The sequence below is a fragment of the Phyllobates terribilis genome, unplaced genomic scaffold, assembly GCF_046119375.1.
Source record: "Phyllobates terribilis strain yellow unplaced genomic scaffold, ASM4611937v1 Scaffold_6__1_contigs__length_29720123, whole genome shotgun sequence".
NCBI classification, from domain to species: Eukaryota; Metazoa; Chordata; class Amphibia; order Anura; family Dendrobatidae; genus Phyllobates; species Phyllobates terribilis.
Window position 1 is genome coordinate 3408464 of NW_027362766.1, and position 16360 is coordinate 3424823.

The 16360-nt window shown below is 47.9% G+C and overlaps 1 protein-coding gene across 2 annotated transcripts in view; it reads right to left on the reverse strand.

Moving 5' to 3' along the window:
* Positions 1-16360, reverse strand: part of LOC141152698 (farnesyl pyrophosphate synthase-like) — a 99543-nt gene that overhangs the window by 30571 nt on the left and 52612 nt on the right. The window contains exon 1 of one of the 2 annotated variants that reach the window (XM_073637274.1): positions 5192-5379. The exons of the other annotated variant lie outside the window; for it this stretch is intronic. The gene's annotated coding sequence lies outside the window, so the exon portion shown is untranslated. Of the gene's footprint in view, positions 1-5191; positions 5380-16360 lie in introns of those variants that run through there. 2 annotated transcript variants of the gene reach the window in all.

Below are 16360 nucleotides of genomic sequence, written 5' to 3' on the forward strand. Positions count from 1 at the left end.
GACCATAAGAACCTATGATATCTTCAATTGGCTAAACGTCTCAACCCTAGGCAAGCCAGATGGTCCCTGTTTTTTACTAGGTTCAATTTTGTTGTCACTTTTCGTCCAGGGATCAAAAATGTCAAGGCTGATGCTTTGTCCCGGAGCTTCCCTGGTGGTGGTGAACATGAGAACCCTGCCCCGATTTTGCAAAAGAGGTAGTCATTTCGGCATTGTACCCTGAACTGAAGGGTGAGGTGTTGGAAGCTCAGGTGGACGCCCCTGCCTTCTGCCCATCAGGAAGGTTATTTTTGTACCATCTAATCTGCTCCGCAAAGTAATTAACGAACATCATAACTCTGTGCTTGCTGGTCATCCAGGTGGTAAGGCAACTGCGGACATTGTTTCTCGTCGTTTTTGGTGGCCTGAGTTGCATCAGGATGTGGTTAAACACTTATCTGCTTGTAGTATTTGCGTGCGTTCTTAAGTACAGCATACTGTGTCAGGAAAATATTAATGTCAGTAAAATGTTCTTCCATATTTGCCTGACATAGATGTTCACCTGAGAAATAGCTTATGCAAACAATGCCAGCCAAGGAGTGTTATAACTTTGTTAGGAAGTAAGCATCTTGTCTCTGAAAGACGCAGGAGGTAATTAAAACTCTGGCTTGCACTAATTTGCATGTAACCATGAGGCTGCTTCCCATGCCTCAAAGGGAAATTTGCAGACGCGCTGACTCCGATATGTACTATGAAATATTGTGAGTTCCATACGTCCGACATTAACGGTGCCCATATGTTTAGTGACTAAATCAGCCCAGGAATGTATATGTAGTTTTCCAGGGCTGTAAGCAAAATCAGGAAGCTGTAGCGCAAAAACACCAGAATAGCAGACTGCAGCTATGTGATGTGTGGTCTCTAAATAAAGATAAAATCATAAGGGAAAAAATGGCGCAGTTTGCAAGCTTCTGCGATCAACGAGCGAGTTATTGCAGAACCAAAACAATACAGCATATACAATTACATGAAAAAAAAAAAAAATAGAACAAAAGAAACCTGCTACGCCGACTCATTCCCCCTCCTCATTTACTTGGCTGAGCACAGCACCGGCATCTGTTTGGACTACAAACCGCTGGGTGAAGTCCAGGGCCTGCAGAACTTCAGCACCATGAAGGACTGTTCACAGTCAGCTGTCCAGTTGAGTGTTAGGCTGTGTGCACACGAAGCGATTTTAATGTGTTTTTGCGGTGGATTTTCGCTGCGAAAACGCATTAAAATCGCTTGTAATAGGTCTGCCATGTACTGCAATGCAAATCCGCATGTGCTGTGCACATCATGCGGAAATTTCCGCTGCGAATTCGCATTGCGGTAAAAAACGCAGCAAGACCATTTCGCTGTGAAATCGCCACCATTGACTTGCATTGGTTCGCATAAGATCCGCATGACTACATGTAGTCATGCGGATCTTATGCAATTAATGCGCGGATGGTACCCGGGCCAGGAGAAGAGGAGACTCTCCTCCAGACCCGGGTACCATAGAACTTGTAAAAAAAAAAAAAAAGAATTAAAATAAAAAATAACCTTATACTCATCTTCCGATGGCCCCCGGCGTCGCTGCTGGCTCCGTGGCGAGTACCGGTAATGTAAAAGGACCTTCCATGACGTCGGCGGTCATATGACAGGTCACGCGACTGCTGACGTTGGCGGTCGCGTGACGTATCATATGGCCGCTGACGTCATGGAAGGTCCTTTTACACTACAGGTGCCCACCACGGAGCCAGCAGCGACACCGGAAGCAGACTGAGGCCGCCGGAAAGGTGAGTATAAGGTTATTTTTTAAGCACTAATTCTTTTTTTTTTTTAACATTACGTTGGTCACACAATATAAATCCATACCAACTTTCAAGCACTTTTCCAAGTGATGCTAAAATCGCTTGGTACAGCGCTAGACAAAAGCATGCGAAATTACATGCTAAAAACGCTTGACAGACGCTTGTCCCTGGCAGAAAGTTTTTTCTGCCATGGAGATGCAGAAACGCTCTGGAAAAATCCAGAGCATTTCTGCATCGTGGGCACATAGCCTTAGCGGTAACTTATTTTTTCTGAGGTGAGTCAGAGGCTTAGCAAGGGCACTATAGTTGGGAATAAACTTCCTATAGTACCCTGCCGTACCCAAGAAGGACATCACCTGCTTCTTGGTCTTGGGGGTAGGCCAGGTGGTGATGGCATCAACCTTTCCGGGCTCTTGCTTCAGAGTTACACCACCCACTCTGTGACTGGGGTACTGCACCTGTCATGCCTATCTGACACTTTCCCGCTGCACTACATAGTATATAGGCTTCTCTGCACGGTATATAAGCCGCTCTGCACTGTATATAGCCTTCTATGCACTGTATATGGGCTGCTCTGCGCTGTATAAAGGATACACTGTATATAGGCAGCTCTAGACTGTTGTGAAGACCATGGGTAACGCTACTCAGACAACACAGGGTGAGGGTAACACAGCGTGGCAATACTTTACTGACCGACAAAGTGGACAATAAACACACAAAACAGTCCCAGCAAATACCGAAGATGGTACAACATTACAGTCTCACCCTTCCTTCTCCGCCCGCCTGGGATAGAACAGCTGCGACTTTGAAGACTTCCAGGGAAAACTACCTCAACCAGTGGCCCCCCCGCTTCTGGCGGGCCCCCACAGAGAGAAGGTAGCAGCAAGCTTAGGAAACTAGCAGTCCATCGAGGTACAAGGCCAGGAGACCCGAGGGTCCCACCCTGGACTCTCCGAGTTTCCATGGGGCCAGATGACCAGCTGGTCCCGATCTGGTTTCTCCGAATGTCTCCATGGGTTCTAGGAGACCGGAGGGTCCCACCTGGCAACCCCAAACAACATATCCATGGGGTCAGGTGACTTCATCGTCCCAACCTGGTCTCCCCAAATGTATCCATGGGCTCTCTGATGGCCAATGGAGCAGATCTGTATCCTTCTGGTCAGGGCCATATATCCTTAGGCATGAATCATGTAGAATCCAAATCTGTGTCTCTTTTGTTAAAGCCATGCTACCAAGCTACTCTCCTGAAGGATGTCTCATTCTCCTTGTAAAGTCTTTCTGATTCTGCTTGCAGCACTAAAGCCATCCCTGTTTATATTTATATCTGTGTAATGTCATTATTCATATGTTGGGGGGAAAGGTGCAGTACTCAGGTGGCGGTCTCAGGTCTCATTGTTTGAGCATTTAATTAATTTGCATAGCTTATCCACCTGTCTTGTGAGTCAACAAGCCACAGGGTCCACACAAAGGTTAATCAACATAATTAGCAAACATTCATTGTTCCACGCTGAGTCACTGTCCTTCTTGACCAGTCACAGAAATACATGTACAAGTCACACAAACAATAGTGTATTTCTCTTGGATTAACAAATCTAATCTGGCTGATTAAGATTAGAAGCTGTTCAATCACAACTAGATACAGGCCCATCTCTGCCCCGTGTACGGGAGGCCCCTCTGCCCCGTGTACGGGAGGCCCCTCTGCCCCGTGTACGGGAGGCCCCTCTGCCCCGTGTACGGGAGGCCCCTCTGCCCCGTGTACGGGAGGCCCCTCTGCGCCGTGTACGGGAGGCCCCTCTGCGCCGTGTACGGGAGGCCCCTCTGCGCCGTGTACGGGAGGCCCCTCTGCGCCGTGTACGGGAGGCCCCTCTGCGCCGTATACGGGAGGCCCCTCTGCGCCGTATACGGGAGGCCCCTCTGCGCCGTATACGGGAGGCCCCTCTGCGCCGTATACGGGAGGCCCCTCTGCGCCGTATACGGGAGGCCCCTCTGCGCCGTATACGGGAGGCCCCTCTGCGCCGTATACGGGAGGCCCCTCTGCGCCGTATACGGGAGGCCCCTCTGCGCCGTATACGGGAGGCCCCTCTGCGCCGTATACACAGGCCGCTCTGCGCCGTATACACAGGCCGCTCTGCGCCGTATACACAGGCCGCTCTGCGCTGCATATAGAGGCTCCTCTGCGCTGTATATACAGGCCGCTCTGCGCTGTATATACAGGCCGCTCTGCGCTGTATATACAGGCCGCTCTGCGCTGTATATACAGGCCGCTCTGCGCTGTATATACAGGCCGCTCTGCGCTGTATATACAGGCCGCTCTGCGCTGTATATACAGGCCGCTCTGCGCTGTATATACAGGCCGCTCTGCGCTGTATATACAGGCCGCTCTGCGCTGTATATACAGGCCGCTCTGCGCTGTATATACAGGCCGCTCTGCGCTGTATATACAGGCCGCTCTGCGCTGTATATACAGGCCGCTCTGCGCTGTATATACAGGCCGCTCTGCGCTGTATATACAGGCCGCTCTGCGCTGTATATACAGGCCGCTCTGCGCTGTATATACAGGCCGCTCTGCGCTGTATATACAGGCCCCTCTGCGCTGTATATACAGGCCCCTCTGCGCTGTATACAGAGGCCCCTCTGCGCTGTATATAGAGGCCCCTCTGCGCTGTATATAGAGGCCCCTCTGCGCTGTATACAGAGGCCGCTCTGCGCTGTATACAGAGGCCGCTCTGCGCTGTATACGGAGGCCGCTCTGCGCTGTATACGGAGGCCGCTCTGCGCTGTATACGGAGGCCGCTCTGCGCTGTATACGGAGGCCGCTCTGCGCTGTATACGGAGGCCGCTCTGCGCTGTATATAGAGGCCGCTCTGCGCTGTATATAGAGGCTCCTCTGCGCTGTATATAGAGGCTCCTCTGCGCTGTATATAGAGGCTCCTCTGCGCTGTATATAGAGGCCGCTCTGCGCTGTATATAGAGGCCGCTCTGCGCTGTATATAGAGGCCGCTCTGCGCTGTATATAGAGGCTCCTCTGCGCTGTATATAGAGGCCGCTCTGCGCTGTATACAGAGGCCGCTCTGCGCTGTATACAGAGGCCGCTCTGCGCTGTATACAGAGGCCGCTCTGCGCTGTATACAGAGGCCGCTCTGCGCTGTATATAGAGGCCGCTCTGCGCTGTATACAGAGGCCGCTCTGCGCTGTATACAGAGGCCGCTCTGCGCTGTATACAGAGGCCGCTCTGCGCTGTATACAGAGGCCGCTCTGCGCTGTATACAGAGGCCGCTCTGCGCTGTATATACAGAGGCCGCTCTGCGCTGTATATAGAGGCCGCCGTATACACCCTCTATCACACAGCAGGACGCTCTCGGCTTCCGTACTCCTCTCACCTGGCCAGTACTGGGCGGAAACAGCGACACCCGGAGGAGCAGCTGATACTGGACTGACGTCTCTATGAGGACAGGAGCGGTGCACGCCGGGAGCAGCTCGCGCTCACCGCTGATTGGCTGCCACTACTCGGCAGGCCCTGGTGCGGCTCCAGGCGTCACTACATGTCAGCGCATGCGTAGTACAGAGAATGGGGAAGGAGGAGGGTTACGTACCTAAAGGCCAATCACAGCGCAGGATGGAAACAAAGCCCGCCCACACACGTGACGTCACCAGTAATCTATGTGCCAGGGATAAGCACAGGTTTCTACACTGCCCCCAGTGGTCAGAGGACGCAACACTGCCGCCAGCAATCATCAGATCACTGTGTAACTGACGGCGAGTGATGGACGAGGCCGCGACATTGAGAAACTAACAGTGAGCGTATGGTATATACCCCCGATACCACCACATGGAATATATGTATATACCCCCGATACCACCACATGGAATATATGTATATACCCTGATACCACCCCATGGAATATATGTATATACCCCCGATACCACCCCATGGAATATATGTATATACCCCCGATACCACCACATGGAATATATGTATATACCCCAATACCACCCCATGGAATATATGTATATACCCCCGATACCACCACATGGAATATATGTATATACCCCCGATACCACCACATGGAATATATGTATATACCCGATACCACCACATGGAATATATGTATATACCCCCGATACCACCACATGGAATATATGTATATACCCCCGATACCACTCCATGGAATATATGTATATACCCCCGATACCACCACATGGAATATATGTATATACCCTGATACCACCCCATGGAATATATGTATATACCCCCGATACCACCACATGGAATATATGTATATACCCCCGATACCACCACATGGAATATATGTGTGGGGGTCGTGATGACATTCCACTCGTCCTCCAGTCACTCCAAATTCAAACTATGAGCATGGGTCAACCATTCAAAGAATGAGTCAGACAACAAGCTGGTTCAAGCTCAGAGCATGCTCAGAAGGCTACTACAGACAACGTCCTCAGCAATGTTCTGTGTTTATTTTTTACATGCACAAATCTAAATACACTACATAATGGGAGGGGAAAGAGGTTGTCCGGAGCGGGGTAAGCCATGAAAGTCCAGTGTCTGGCCACTCCTGATTGGTCCACATCTCCTTATCTCAGTCTCTGGGCAGATATTGCAGCCGTCAGCTTATAATCTTGTTTCGTTTCTCTGAAATAAATCTTGGCAACACTGGAACTGTCTTAGTTTAAGTTTCGATTTGAGTATTACGTAGCAAGGAAAGCTTATTGTTATATGACACAAAATGGTGGTTAGTACATTAGCAAAAAAGCGTATAAAAGTTACAAAAGTATAAAGGTTACAAATATATATATTCTCTTTTACCCCGACATTCCCCCCTAAACACTAAGCTTTCCTTTGCTTCGGGGCCTTTGAGACTGTCCATGTGTGGGGAGAGGGGAGGTGGATTTCTTCACCCAATCATCTTAGAAGCTGCCCCCTTATGGGACGCCCCCAGACAATCGAGCCCTATCCTGAATGACACATGGAGTTCTCCCAACTGTCCCTAAACTAAATCTTTCAATTGGACTTTATCATGGGGTGGCTCTGGTCAGGCTTGTTCAAAGGAGTATATTTCTCTATATAAGGGGACTATGCAGCACAGGACCACCAGGCCCAATACTAGTAGACCTCCCATTACTAGACAAACTTGTTGGAGGAATCCCTTGAGCCCTCCCAACCAACCTGAGAAGAAGGAGGTATCTACCCCTGTGTGGTAGCTGTCCACCCTGGGACAGACAGTAAGCATATGGAAAGGATATAGAAGAAGGTAGTCATCTTTTATAGACTCGTTCTGTCTCTCGTGCAGTGGGAGGCGTGAATCCAGGTGCTCTTGCCCTCAAGCTTCAGAGCCGTCGGGGTGGTGAGAAGCACAGTGTACGGTCCCTCGAACCGCGGCTGGAGGCAGTCTTTCCGGACAAACTTCTTCACATACACTAGATCGCCTGGGATGAAATCATGTACTGCATCACCTGTAGATTCTGGGAGAGAAGCAGATACTGGAGAGCGGGTGTTAGTCAATTCTCTAGACAAGGCAATCACAAATTTTACCACTCTATCATGTGTTTCAGACAACTCTTGGGGCCTAATCTCTCCTATCTTGGGTGGGGTCCCAAACAAAATTTTATAGGGAGTCAGCCCATGTTTGGCCTGAGGAGTGTGTGTGATATGATACAATACTATGGGGAGTAGGTCGGGCCAGGGGAGGGGATGATCTTTGGTCATTTTCAAGAGCTGGGTCTTGAGTGTGGAATTCATTCTCTCCACTTTGCCTGAACTGGCAGGATGGTATGGAGTGTGGAGGCCCAAATCTGTTCCCAACATGTTCCAGAGTTCTTCGTAGATATTTGCTGTGAAAGCTGGTCCTTGATCCGATTCTATGACTTGGGGAAACTCCAAATCTGCAGGCAATTTCGGTGATCAGTTTCTTGGCTGTGACTTTAGCAGTCATGTTGACAACCGGGTAGGCCTCGGGCCAGGCTGAGAACATATCCACGGCTACCAAAACGTACTCCTATTTTCCTGCTTTAGGCATTTGGATATGGTCGACTTGTATTCTCTGCCAAGGGTAGTCTGGTTTAGCCAGATGTTGAAAAGGGACCCGTGCCATACACGTTGGGTTGCAGGTAGCGCAGACAGAGCAGGATTTTGAGTACGCAGTCACAGTGGAAGAGATTCCGGGTGCAAAGTACAGTTTCTTGATACATGCCAAGGCTTGATTCTTTCCTCTGTGTGTAGGCCCGTGAGCCCATGCTGCCACAGCTGAGTACATGCGTCTAGGCAAGCAAGGCTTCCCATCCACTTGGTAAAGAGTCGAGTTGACCTTTGAATCTTTGCAACCTGCCAGCACAGCTCCTGCCGCTTTCCATTGCTTGACTTCTTCAGTGGGGGGTCTTCCTTTGTTCCTCACACAATTTTTCTTTAGGCATCCTGACCCCCCTGGATTCCACTCGTGTCTCCGCTGGACTTGTATGGTCTTCCGCCGGCTGTTCCTTGGCTCTTGCTCTAGTGAGCGCCACAGCTACGGTTTGCAGAGTCTCTCCCATCTCTTCTTCCTTTTCCTGCCACTTTGATGACACATTCTCCACTGCTGCAGTCTTGGCTGCTTGGTCAGCTAGGTGGTTGCCCCTGGCTTCTCTGGATTCTAGTCTTCCATGAGCCTTGACCTTGATAACAGCAACCTGAATGGGTAGTTCCAGGGCCTTCATTAGGGCCTTAATCCATGAGACATGTTTCACTGGTGTACCTGCAGCTGTGATGAATCCTCTAGACTTCCACAAGAGTCCAGAATCATTACAAATTCCATGTCCATACCTGGAATCGGTATATACATATTCGCCTTTGTTCCTGCTGCCAGGTGGCAGGCCTCTGTGAGAGCCACAAGTTCAGCTTCTTGTGCAGACATGTATGGTGGTAGAGCTTCAGCCTTGAGGACTGTTAGGTCCGTTGTGACAGCATATCCCGTGTGGAACTTCCCTTGAGGGTCTGCGAGCGGATGTGCCACCATATTCTCTGGAGCAGAAGTCTCTTCCTGCAAAATTTTTATACAATCATGAGGTTCTACCAATGGACCTTCACCCTCCTCACCTTCCCCCCTAGAAGGTGGAAGCAAAGTGGCAGGATTGATAGTCAGACATCTGGTCAGCTGACTTGTCAAGGAGGATGTGAGCAGCGTGGAACGTCTTAAGGCACGTGGAGGCAGTTCGGGCGACAGGGTCCAGGCGGGCTGAGTAGTAGCCCAAAGGCCGATACTTATGATCATAGCGTTGTGCTAGAACTCCAGAGGCATGACCTTCCGATTCCGAGACAAAAAGGTGAAATGGCTGAGTATAGTCTGGTAAGCCCAAGGCCGGGGCAGAGACAACAGCCTGTTTAAGACGGTCAAAACATAGTCTGTGTTGATGAGAAACACGTGGATCTTCAGCATGAAGCCAAACTGAGCCTTCATTCTTGAGACAGTCGTACAGAGGTTGCATGAGCTTTGAGGCATCAGGGATCCATTGCCTGCAGTAAGTGATGAGGCCAAGGAAAGTCTGCATAGCGGAGTAGGTGGTTGGGAAGGTGATATCCATGATGGCTTGTTTTCTTTCTTCAGTCAGATGTCTAGCACCTTGTGATATACAATGTCCGAGGAAAATGACCTTGGGCAGACACCATTGGACTTCGCCTTTCGAGACTTTACAGTTAGCTGAGTGAAGAAACCAGAGAAGGGATACTGACATCTCTGGCAAATTTTCTTCAGTGCCACAGAGTAAAAGATCATCCACATACTGTAGAAGGGTGACCTGAGGGTTCTCTTGAACCCATGGCTCCAGAATAGACTTCATAGAATGAGTGAATTGGTTAGGAGAGTTCTGGGCTCTTTGCGGAGTCCTGGTCCATGTAAGCTGTGCTCCTTGAAAGGTGAAGGCAGAAAGAAACCACGAATCTTCATGTAAGGGTATACTGAAAAAGGCGTTGGCTAGATCTAACACCGTAAACAAAGTGGCCGTTGGAGGCAGCTGAGACAAGAGGGTGTTTGGGTTGGGTACCACTGGAGTTTCTAAAATGGTAGCTGCATTGACGGCTCTGAGATCCTGAACCAACCGGTATCTTGGAGGCTCTCCCGGAGCGGTTTTCCTTTTTACAGGAAAGAGGGGTGTATTGCATGGAGATACACATCTGACAAGTACTCCTGATTCCAGGAGGGAAGCGACTTGGGTACTCAAGCTTTGTTCTTGTGCAGCCTTGAGGGGGTATTGTGGCAACCGTGGGTACCTGTGTCCAGGCTTGAGGTGTACCTGGACCGGGGGAACCTGCAGGAGGCCAACGTCCTCTGGCCCGCTGGACCACAGAGAGTGAGGGAACTGTGAGGTTGTATGGTCATCATCATGAGAGGGAAGGCTTTAAGAACACCGCGGTCTTCAGTCCCTTGTTTGGAATGAGGGTCCCGCAAAAGAAGCTCCATACCATGGTTTCCGAAGGTAATTGTTGCCTTCATCCGCTCTAAGAGATCGGCTCCCAACAGGTTGACAGGGCAAGTTTCAGAGACCAAGAATCCTGTGAGTACTCCGGTGAACGGTCCTGCAGACACAGGGACTGTGAGTGGAGAAGAAATATGTTGGCCTTCTACCCCAACACAGGTGAGGGTATCCGGTGATAGGGATACAGAAGGAGGGAGCTGTGCAGAGGAAATGACAGATGTGACCGCCCCAGTGTCCACCTGTAACTCCAGTGGTTGATGGTCCACCTGTAAAGTGACAGTCTCTGAGGATGTGGTCAAGGCTACCACACTCCCAACATAACATTCATCCTTCAGAATCACGAGATTGTCTTCTGTTTCTAGATGATCCCTTGTCATCTCTTCTGTCTTGTTTTCTATATGTGGGAGGAGTATCATCACCTGTGCCTTTAACCATTACCCACTTGATTCCATGTTGGTTGCCAGGGGGTGGGTAGCTTTCTTGAGCTTGATATAGCATGGCAGGTGCGGCTTTCTTCTTTGGCTTAGTATCTTTTTCCATTTTTAGCATTGATTTTTGGAAAGCTTTAACGATGTCCACCGCGTCGTTGAAAGAAGAAGAACGAATCTCGGGCCGTACTCTCAGGACTTCATCTCTGAGAGCGTCTTGTAGGCCATCTACTAGGGCCTGAACCAACAGGGCGGCCTGCGTCCTGACGTGAAGACTGTATCCGAGATCCTCAAAATGCATGCTGAGTCTTGCAGCATATTTTTCCACAGATTCATCAGGGTTTTGTTGAACATCTTGTACAGACCCAGCTTGATCTGACAAGCGATCCTGAGTCCAGGCTTTTAACTGTTTCATGTATTCTAGGCCGGATTCATACGTACTAAGGGGTCCTGCTTTTGTGGAAACCATGGCCTTTTGAAAGCTCTCCGTTTTCGGCTAAGTGAGCCTGGCATTCTGCAGCCAGAGTAGAACCAACAGCAAGGGAAATTTTGCGAGCCAATCCTCCAGCATGGCTCATACAGGTGTTTGCAGGGTTGACTATGGCCCCCACCCGATGTGTAAGGATGTCACCATAGCCTATTGACAGAGTGACAGGGCGTCCTGATGGGTCTACTAGATTACGGGAGCGGCAGGGGTCCCAGACTTCTGAGGGGCTGAGGGGTGGTGCTCTTTCAGCAGTTGCTTGGAGCAAGGGCCGGAGTACGGGTAATGGATATGGGGTGGAGGATGCCATAGGAGACGTATGGGGTAAAGGAGGGGGGGGCTGGAGTATCTTGAGCCCATCCCTCATCTGGCTCCGTATCGTCTTGAGTAACAGTATGTTGGCGGAGGGAGAGCAGTCTGGCCTGAAATTCTGGGGAGTTGAGGAGGATATCCCCAGGGTTGTGGGTGACTCCCATAGGAAACAGGGGAAGCGTCTCAGCATCGTGGACTGGAGCAGAGGGTGTCACATTAGTTTCAGATGGGTGCTCTGGGACTGCGGGCTTTTCCACCTGTGCTGGTGGCTGGTAATATGCACCGGACGGATCTAGTAGTGGATATAGGCCGGATTGGGGCTTTCCGGGCTTCTCACAACAAGTAAAACAAGTAAGAGGTGTAGCAAGATGGCCGTGGGAGGGAGGAGTTAGAGTGGAAGTGGGATTGTTCTTGGAGGCAGGAAAAAGGTGTAGTAACAGGCATCAACGGGGTTACGGCCAATTTAGGGTCACATAACAAATCACATTCTGCAGCTTTCATGTATCCGAACAAAGGCTCGGCATTCTCTGTTCCCCCCTGCACCATCTACTCTAAGATGTGCTTGAGTCTGGTGCAAAAATCCTCACCCAACTTTCCCAACTTCTGTATCACACATTCTTTCTACACTGAAAACTAAAGCCTGCCTGTACTGGATAAGCTTATCATGTTATACAAATTCCTAACATTCTTCTTGCCTTCTTGCCTTCCCGTAACTCCACTAATTGGCTTAACTCCTACAGCAGCATTCCGCAACTTACGAGATCTTTCAAATTTAAATATACACAACATTTTCTTATAGAATGCAATGATCTGTCGCGACTCAGATCACTGGTGCAGCCGACAGGTCGCCACTCCTCAGCGTAGAGTACTCCTCAATACACTGATAAGACAGAGAGTACACCTCGATCCGTCCCTTCCCTAACCTTGAATGGCGACTTTACAGTACGACTCACCACGGCACCCTGACTGACAGCAGAACCCCTCCTTATGAGGTTTCTCTGTATAAGACGAAGAGTACACCTCAATTCGTCACAGACCCTTACAGCAGAACCCCTCCTTATGAGGTTTCTCTGTATAAGACGAAGAGTACACCTCAATTCGTCTTCCTTCCCACTACGGCACCACCCGTCAGTGTAGAGTACTCCTCCGATACCACCCCATGGAATGTATGTATATACCCCCGATACCGCCACATGGAATATATGTATATACCACCACATGGAATATATGTATATACCCTGATACCACCCCATGGAATATATGTATATACCCCCGATACCACCACATGGAATATATGTATATACCCCGATACCACCACATGGTATATATGTATATACCCCCGATACCACCACATGGAATATATGTATATACCCCCGATACCACCACATGGAATATATGTATATACCCCCGATATCACCACATGGAATATATGTATATACCCCCGATACCACCACATGGAATATATGTATATACCCCCGATACCGCCACATGGAATATATGTATATACCACCACACGGAATATATGTATATACCCTGATACCACCCCATGGAATATATGTATATACCCCCGATACCACCACACGGAATATATGTATATACCCCCGATACCACCACATGGAATATATGTATATACCCCCGATACCGCCACATGGAATATATGTATATACCACCACATGGAATATATGTATATACCCTGATACCACCCCATGGAATATATGTATATACCCCCGATACCACCACACGGAATATATGTATATACCCCCGATACCACCACATGGAATATATGTATATACCCCCGATACCGCCACATGGAATATATGTATATACCCCCGATACCGCCACATGGAATATATGTATATACCACCACACGGAATATATGTATATACCCCCGATACCACCACATGGAATATATGTATATACCCCCGATACCACCCCATGGAATATATGTATATACCCCCGATACCGCCACATGGAATATATGTATATACCACCACATGGAATATATGTATATACCCTGATACCACCCCATGGAATATATGTATATACCCCCGATACCACCACATGGAATATATGTATATACCCCCGATACCACCACATGGAATATATGTATATACCCCGATACCACCCCATGGAATATATGTATATACCCCGATACCACCCCATGGAATATATGTATATACCCGATACCACCCCATGGAATATATGTATATACCCCGATACCACCACATGGAATATATGTATATACCCCGATACCACCACATGGAATATATGTATATACCACCGATACCACCCCATGGAATATATGTATATACCCGATACCACCACATGGAATATATGTATATACCCCCGATACCACCACATGGAATATATGTATATACCCCGATACCACCCCATGGAATATATGTATATACCCCCGATACCACCACATGGAATATATGTATATACCCCGATACCACCACACGGAATATATGTATATACCCCCGATACCACCACATGGAATATATGTATATACCCCCGATACCACCCCATGGAATATATGTATATACCCCCGATACCACCCCATGGAATATATGTATATACCCCCGATACCACCACATGGAATATATGTATATACCCCCGATACCACCACATGGAATATATGTATATACTCCCGATACCACCACATGGAATATATGTATATACCCCCGATACCACCACATGGAATATATGTATATACCCCCGATACCACCACATGGAATATATGTATATACCCCCGATACCACCACATGGAATATATGTATATACCCCCGATACCACCACATGGAATATATGTATATACCACCGATACCACCACATGGAATATATGTATATACCCCGATACCACCACGTGGAATATATGTATATACCCCCGATACCACCACATGGAATATATGTATATACCCCGATACCACCCCATGGAATATATGTATATACCCCGATACCACCACATGGAATATATGTATATACCCCCGATACCACCACATGGAATATATGTATATACCCCCGATACCACCACATGGAATATATGTATATACCCCGATACCACCACATGGAATATATGTATATACCCCGATACCACCACATGGAATATATGTATATACCCCCGATACCACCACATGGAATATATGTATATACCCCCGACACCACCACATGGAATATATGTATATACCCCCGATACCACCACACGGAATATATGTATATACCCCCGATACCACCACATGGAATATATGTATATACCCCCGATACCACCACACGGAATATATGTATATACCCCCGATACCACCACATGGAATATATGTATATACCCCCGATACCACCACATGGAATATATGTATATACCCCCGATACCACCACATGGAATATATGTATATACCCCGATACCACCACATGGAATATATGTATATACCCCCGATACCACCACATGGAATATATGTATATACCCCGATACCACCACATGGAATATATGTATATACCCCCGATACCACCACATGGAATATATGTATATACCCCGATTCCACCACATGGAATATATGTATATACCCCCGATACCACCACATGGAATATATGTATATACCCCCGATACCACCACATGGAATATATGTATATACCCCGATACCACCACATGGAATATATGTATATACCCCCGATACCACCACATGGAATATATGTATATACCCCCGATACCACCACCTGGAATATATATATATACCCCGATACCACCACATGGAATATATGTATATACCCCCGATACCACCACATGGAATATATGTATATACCCCCGATACCACCACATGGAATATATGTATATACCCCCGATACCACCACCTGGAATATATGTATATACCCCCGATACCACCACATGGAATATATGTATATACCCCCGATACCACCACATGGAATATATGTATATACCCCCGATACCACCACATGGAATATATGTATATACCCCCGATACCACCACATGGAATATATGTATATACCCCCGATACCACCACATGGAATATATGTATATACCCCCGATACCACCACATGGAATATATGTATATACCCCCGATACCACCACATGGAATATATGTATATACCCCCGATACCACCACATGGAATATATGAATATACCCCCGATACCACCACATGGAATATATGTATATACCCCCGATACCACCACATAGAATATATGTATATACCCCCGATACCACCACATGGAATATATGTATATACCCCCGATACCACCACATGGAATATATGTATATACCCCCGATACCACCACATGGAATATATGTATATACCCCCGATACCACCACATGGAATATATGTATATACCCCGATACCACCACATGGAATATATGTATATACCCCCGATACCACCACATGGAATATATGTATATACCCCCGATACCACCACATGGAATATATGTATATACCCCCGATACCACCACATGGAATATATGTATATACCCCCGATACCACCACATGGAATATATGTATATACCCCCGATACCACCACATGGAATATATGTATATACTCCGATACCACCACATGGAATATATGTATATACCCCCGACACCACCACATGGAATATATGTATATACCCCCGACACCACCACATGGAATATATGTATATACCCCCGATACCACCACATGGAATATATGTATATACCCCCGACACCACCACATGGAATATATGTATATACCCCCGACACCACCACATGGAATATATGTATATACCCCGATACCACCACATGGAATATATGTATATACCCCCACATGAAATATATGTATATACCCCCGATACCACCACATGGAATATATGTATATACCCCGATACCACCACATGGAATATATG